This window comes from Scophthalmus maximus, chromosome 11, assembly GCF_022379125.1.
Source record: "Scophthalmus maximus strain ysfricsl-2021 chromosome 11, ASM2237912v1, whole genome shotgun sequence".
NCBI lineage: Eukaryota > Metazoa > Chordata > Actinopteri > Pleuronectiformes > Scophthalmidae > Scophthalmus > Scophthalmus maximus.
The window spans coordinates 23,032,981-23,039,357 of record NC_061525.1 but is presented as its reverse complement, the minus strand read 5'-3'; positions in this window follow the sequence as shown (position 1 = coordinate 23,039,357).

Here is a 6,377-nt window from a genome sequence, read left to right as displayed (position 1 = left end):
TGTTGTTAAAGAGGAGCAATTACTCAAAAATCTTTCTTCCATTTTAAATATAAAAATAGGAATTAATGCTCCATTACTGACAACCTGAGAGGAGTCATGTACACAGTAATATAAATAAAAAAATAAAAAATGTATGTGTGTGTGTGTGTATATATATATATATATATATATATATATATATATATATATATATATATATATATATATATATATATATATATATATATAAATGTTGTTATACAGTAGAACATTCAGCATATTTACATCTACAGGAAAATTAGTAGTGACCTCTAGTGGGTAAACTCTCTCTCGCTCTCTCTCTCTTTATATTTATATATACAGTGTATGTGTGTGTCTATAATCATGTATCATTTTTTATCGTGATTTAAAAATTTGCCATTTTTGAAGACATAATCAAAATCTAATCAAGTAACCCTCAAATGTAATCTGGTCTGATTACTATTTTATTTGTTTTTTGTAATCTGATAACGGAATCCAGAACCAACCCGGCCTATATATACTGGCTGCCTGGGTCAAAAAAACTTTAGGTGTCTGCGAACTACTGAGGCCTCTGTGGTTAGTGCACTGAAATACTTTCCTTAGCAATATGTGAAAAACATGTTTCTGAATAAAGGAACGGTACAGTAAGAGTTTCTGATTTGGACTTTAACGTTAACGTGGCCCAGTTTTTTTTTCAACAATGAGATAAAAGCTACTGCTGCACTGAAGTGGAGGAGAGGATGGGAAAGGAATGCATGACGTCTCCGTGGCATGTGTAAACATCCAGAGAGCCAAAAGGCCTATAATCTCACACACACACACACACACACACACACACACACACACACACACACAAGCTGACAGCTCTGAGCAACTGTTCGTCTGGTATGTCTTCCAGCCATGTGTCCCCCTGTTAACTCTGCTGTCTACTCAAACTGTCAAGTAAAAAAAAATAGATATAATGATAAAAATAATATCTTTTCCACGGCTGCAGTTTTTTGCAGATAGGATTATTACCAGCAGCTCCTGTGTGAGCTCAACGTGCTCAAACACGCGTGGAGGCGTTGGTGTGATTTGTGTGTTGGCTTCGCTCCCAGAAGCCGCGAAAGAAGGAACTGGAAACAGTCGTGCAGTGGTTTTTTGAGGTTTCTCCCGGACGCTCCTCTCGCACAACATCTTTATTTCCACAGCCTGACGTCGGTTGTGGGTCGACGCCGGCCACAGCTGACGGCCTGACAGAGGGTTGAAGGGGCCTTGGAGGAAAGTGTGTCAGAGCAGGCGGCAGGGAAGAACTGTCAAATGAGAGGTTTGCGTGTGAGATGGAGAAACTGTGAAAAAGAGGAGGAGAGTCGGAAGGGAAGATGTGCTTGGTCGGCCGGGCCGAATCACAGTCCCGTGTCTGTCCTCTTTGCCCTGTGAGCTTTGTCAGAGAGGCTGTTACGTAAGCAGAGCGACTACATCTTCCATTAGAGTCCAGGACTTGTTGAAGCATTCGGTCCCGAGGGGGCGTCTGAAAACGTCCCCCCCCCCAGCCTCCTCCACCGTCGGTTGAATAGACGACAAAGAAGAAAACCCAGGAGGAAAAGGTCAAATGTGTCCTGAGATCCTTCCAGAGTCCTTCAATCTCTTTCGGCCTCTGCTTTTCTTTTCACAGGGAAGGAATTCGACGGGACGAGGGTGGAATCCGCTCACTGAGTCAGAGCTCTGGGCCCGAGGCCGGCAGTGGGATTTCAGAGTGTCCAAACTGACGTGTCCTGAAATGTGGGCCTTGAACTCCCCATCGCAGGGGGAACCAGGCTTCTTCTGTTGTAACCGCAGTAACAGAGCAACTGTCATACTTGTCATATGAAAAAAGGGAAATCTGTGTGTGACAGGTTTATTTAAAAAAAAGAAAAAAGATATATATATATATATATATATTCTAAGAGTAGGTGAGGCTTTCAAGACCCAGTGAATGTGCTTGTGATTTTAGGGCACCGCTCTGTGAATCGAGGGAAACTGCTCGTCAGTCGAGCGCTCTGTTGTGTTATGGTTAAATTCCACTAGGTGGCGACACACCCATACTGTATTACAGCATCTGTGTTGAGCCCATCTGTCTGCAGTTTGATGTTCCTGTACAGTCTGATGTTGTGTTATCAGAGAGAAACTTTTCGTTTCCCTCTAAATGAATCTCAACCGGGCCGATGGATCGAACAAAAATTGTTGGGTGCATCTAACTGGAATTCTTATTTCAACATCAAGATCATTTGTAGAGTCATCTGCTGTCAAAAATGTCAATACAGAAATGATGACGTCACCTTTCCTGAAGAAGAAGAAGATGTAGTTATGTACATCATCAAATCAGACCAGGTTATATTTTGGGAATTTGGGTGTTTACATTCCTCTGTTACACACATATTCATACTTACTTTTACTTAACTCTGATAGTTTGTAGTTTAAACATCTAAACAAAATTAATGTGTCTGCTATGATAGAATGAAAATACAAATGTAGTGATCTTACAAACTTTTATCATCCATGAAATGTCACTTCATCATCCATGACTAAGAAAAGTTAAGATTTGGCTAAGATTCTTTGGCGTCACGTTTATAAAAGTTTATTATTACATTATTGATTACAAAGCATACATACAGTCACTGTCCTCTCACTACTGTAGTTTGACACAAGCTGCTGCTTCATCATCGTCATCATCATCACATCTCAACACTTTCTCTCTCAGGACAAAGTGCTGTCGATCATCTGGAGATGCGATAAAAGAAGAACTTTGTGGAGCTCATTTGTTGACCATCATCATCATCATCATCATCATGTTACTTCAGGGACCCTCGGAGAAAGGAGGTCCCGCTCCCTCCAGATTTTGGGCTGGAGCAGGAAGGCAGATGTTTTATTCAGGAGGTATAAGCGATCGGAGGGGGGGAAGTGTGATTATGATCGCGATCGGTCACGCATCGACACTCGAGCCGCCCGAGCAACGCAACACCCGGCGAGCGCATCGATCGGTGCCATGGTAACCGGAGCCGCCGCCGCAGTTTTTCTTTTCAAGCAGAGCCGCGGTCCGGGGGGGGGGGGGGGGGGGGGGGGGGTCAGGGGCCGGTGGTCCGGGCCGGGTGGGGGAGAGAGGAGAGGACGTCCGCTCCGTGGACACACGAACACTCATCTCTCTTAATGACAGTAAAGTGCGATGACACGTTCAGGGACAACAAAAACAACAAGGGTCGGGTTTGTCCCGGTCCTGTTTACAAACGAGCAGCTGCATTGGGACAGAAAGAAATGGTATTTTCATATGGAATGTAGAGTCACCATTATTAGTAAGTGGTTTTTCATTGTGTCTGTGGTGATGTTCCAGGACATACAGGAACAAAGCCATGATGAAAATTAACTATATGTCATAATCTTGCACTTTAAAAGAATAGAACACCTGTAATAACTCCTGCATTACGTCCTTTTGATGACAACTAGATTTTCTGTATCACAACTGAACAATTTTTCATTTATGTCAACTACACCTCATCATTAATTTCACATTTTATTATGTTTTGTTATGTTTACCATTTACATAATTTTATTTTTCATACCTTAAATTTTGAGCAAGAACATTTTTGACCTTGGTACCAGCTAAACCCTCCGAACTCAAGGTCCACTGACTCTGTCGCAGCTTTCGACCATATCACACCGTCTTCGTCAGCAAGAGTTGGTCGCCATGGCTCCGCTGTATGGATGCTGCTGAAGAGCAAAAATGTGACTTTGGTTTTCAGATTTTTCGCGTTGAGTTAAGATTTAGACGTTTAAACTTTCTTTATTGTAGAAAAGAAAGTGCACATATTTAACTCTGGACGCGAAAATATTAGAAAAAACCTTAGGATTTAGTCTTAAACAGAATTATCTTTTACATATTAAAAAACCTATGATAAAGAGCCTTACAGATTTGGATCTAATCCTAATCCTAACGTCGTTATCAAACCCATATGACAAAGAAATGTATTTGAAGCTTGAAATTTTACAGTTTAAGCAAAAACGTGATCATAAATAACTATATAGAGAGAGAAAACACAAAAACAACCAAATAAAAAGTAGTTCAATTGAGAGAAGCAAAGTTTTACAAAGTAAAATAAAATGCATATCTTTTCTACATTGTTTATTCTGTAAAATAAAAGTTTTCACCAGCAAACACTAACATCCATATACCAATTTTAGCGACCAACCAATAAATTGGTCAAATAGAGATTAATTCAGTTCAGTATTTAATCTATGAAGGAGGTGAGCTCACCGGTGGCCACGGGGCTCCACGCAGCAGCTGCTCTGTCTCCTCATCTCGTCGAGTGCAACACGATCCCACTCAAACTTTTAGTGGAAGTCAAAGTTTGCCTAAAACACAACTACAAAAAAAAAAAAAGGTTCGTAACGTCAACGTCAGTGTATTTCAACTCCACTGCTCATCATACCGACCCCTCGCCATGGTTCAGTCCTCCTCACCTCGGACCCAGCAGGCTTCACTGCCCCCCCCCCCCCCCCCCCCCCCCCCCCCCCCACAACGATCTCAGATACTGGCCTCAGGTGCAGCAGGGATAGTAGAGGTGTTGCGTCATGTCAGGTTATGAAACATTAGATTTTTAAGATAACAGGTTTAGCAGGAAGGAACCTACTTAAAAATAATAGATGTGAATGTAAGACGGTTCCGATTGAACTCTAAATATGAGGCTGACAAATGGGACCAGAGCTGAAAGGCTGACAACCAACCATGATTTTCATAATCGATTGATCTGTCGGTTATTTTCCCGATTAATCGATCAGTTGTTTGGTTCATAAATGGTGAAAAATGTCGATCGTGTTTGCCAAAACCACTGACATGATGTTTTGTTTTGTCCACACACCAAAGATCTTCAGTTCACTGTCACAGAGGAGCAAAGAAACCAGAACATATTCACATTTAAGGAGCTGAAATCAGGGAATTATGACCTTTTTTTCCTCATAAAAACTGCTTAACCGAAGTAATCGATTATCAAAATAGTTACTAATCCGTTAACTGTTGCAGATCTACAGAGACGTGAACACAGATTCAGAAATTGATGCAAAAGTTTCTTCAAACTTTCTCACAAAATTACAATCCCACGCTCTTGGGCAGCTAAATCCGAGAGCACCAAAGAGCAGAAGTTAGGTGCCGAGTGTTCCGAGAGAAGTAAGACGAGACCGGGCTGTTAAGCTATTAAGACAATTAACAAAGTGGTCAGGAGGGGACGGAGAGCGAGAGACGAACAGAGAGACGAACAGAGAGACGAGAGGAGGCGAGGGTGTGAAGTGACAGTCAGCACATCTGGTCTCATCAATAATGCAGCGGCCCCTTTAAACGGCAGTTTGTCGCATATTGAGCGCCGATGACTGAAATCAAGCCCGACACACTAGATACCGTCAGGGGAGAGTGACGGAGGGAGGGAGGAGGGAGGAGGGAGGCAGGAGCACTGAAGAAGAGAAAAAAGGGAGGAATTATTTTGTGCCAGTGGTACATCTGCTGTTGGGTGGATTATAACAGACAGAAACAATATGAACGTTGGAGATATTAGTCTTTTGTGAGCCGACAGGGTTCCTACACATTTTCCATTTCAAAATTCCAGAATCAAATTTCCTTCTTTTTGGTAGATTTTTCCGGCAGAGTACAAGTAGTTTTTTTTAGACCATATCCAAGAGCAAACAGCTTCATGTTTAGGAAGTCAATATCATTATATACAATATATACACCAGTGTCTGCTAATGTCAGGGTTCCTACACATTTTCCAGTTCAGAACATCAAGACTCTTTTCCAGACTAACATTTCATTATTGTTGGTAGATCTTTTTCAGGCAGAGTACAAATAGCTAGTTTTTTTTATAAAGTAAATATTATATAAATGAATATTATAATTTATTCTAAACATTATGTAAATAAATCATTTCAAAATCCAACTGTTCAGACTGCACCTTACTCCCTGAATTTATTTATTTTTAAAATTCAAATTGAAAAAACTAAATGAGCACTTGAAGCTGTTTTTGCCTATTTGATAAATGTTTGTTCTCTATCGCTTCTTGCAATTCTTTGTCATATCTTCATGGTTGAATGCACTTACTGTAAGTCGCTTTTGACAAAAGCTTCTGCTAAATGAATTTACTGTTAGTTAAAATATCACATTCCGACGTTACCAGTTCTACGGACTGATTCTCATATTAAAACATTTGATGGACTTGAGTCTGGAAACACTAATATTTTTTCCATACTTATCAAAACCTGGAAAGTTTACAAAAAATCTAATCCCATTCTGCGTTGGAGGAACCGTGCTTACATCATGTTTTCACAGCAGGAAGAAAACTCACAAGCTAAAAAGCATAAATACCTTCACGACTCTTGAA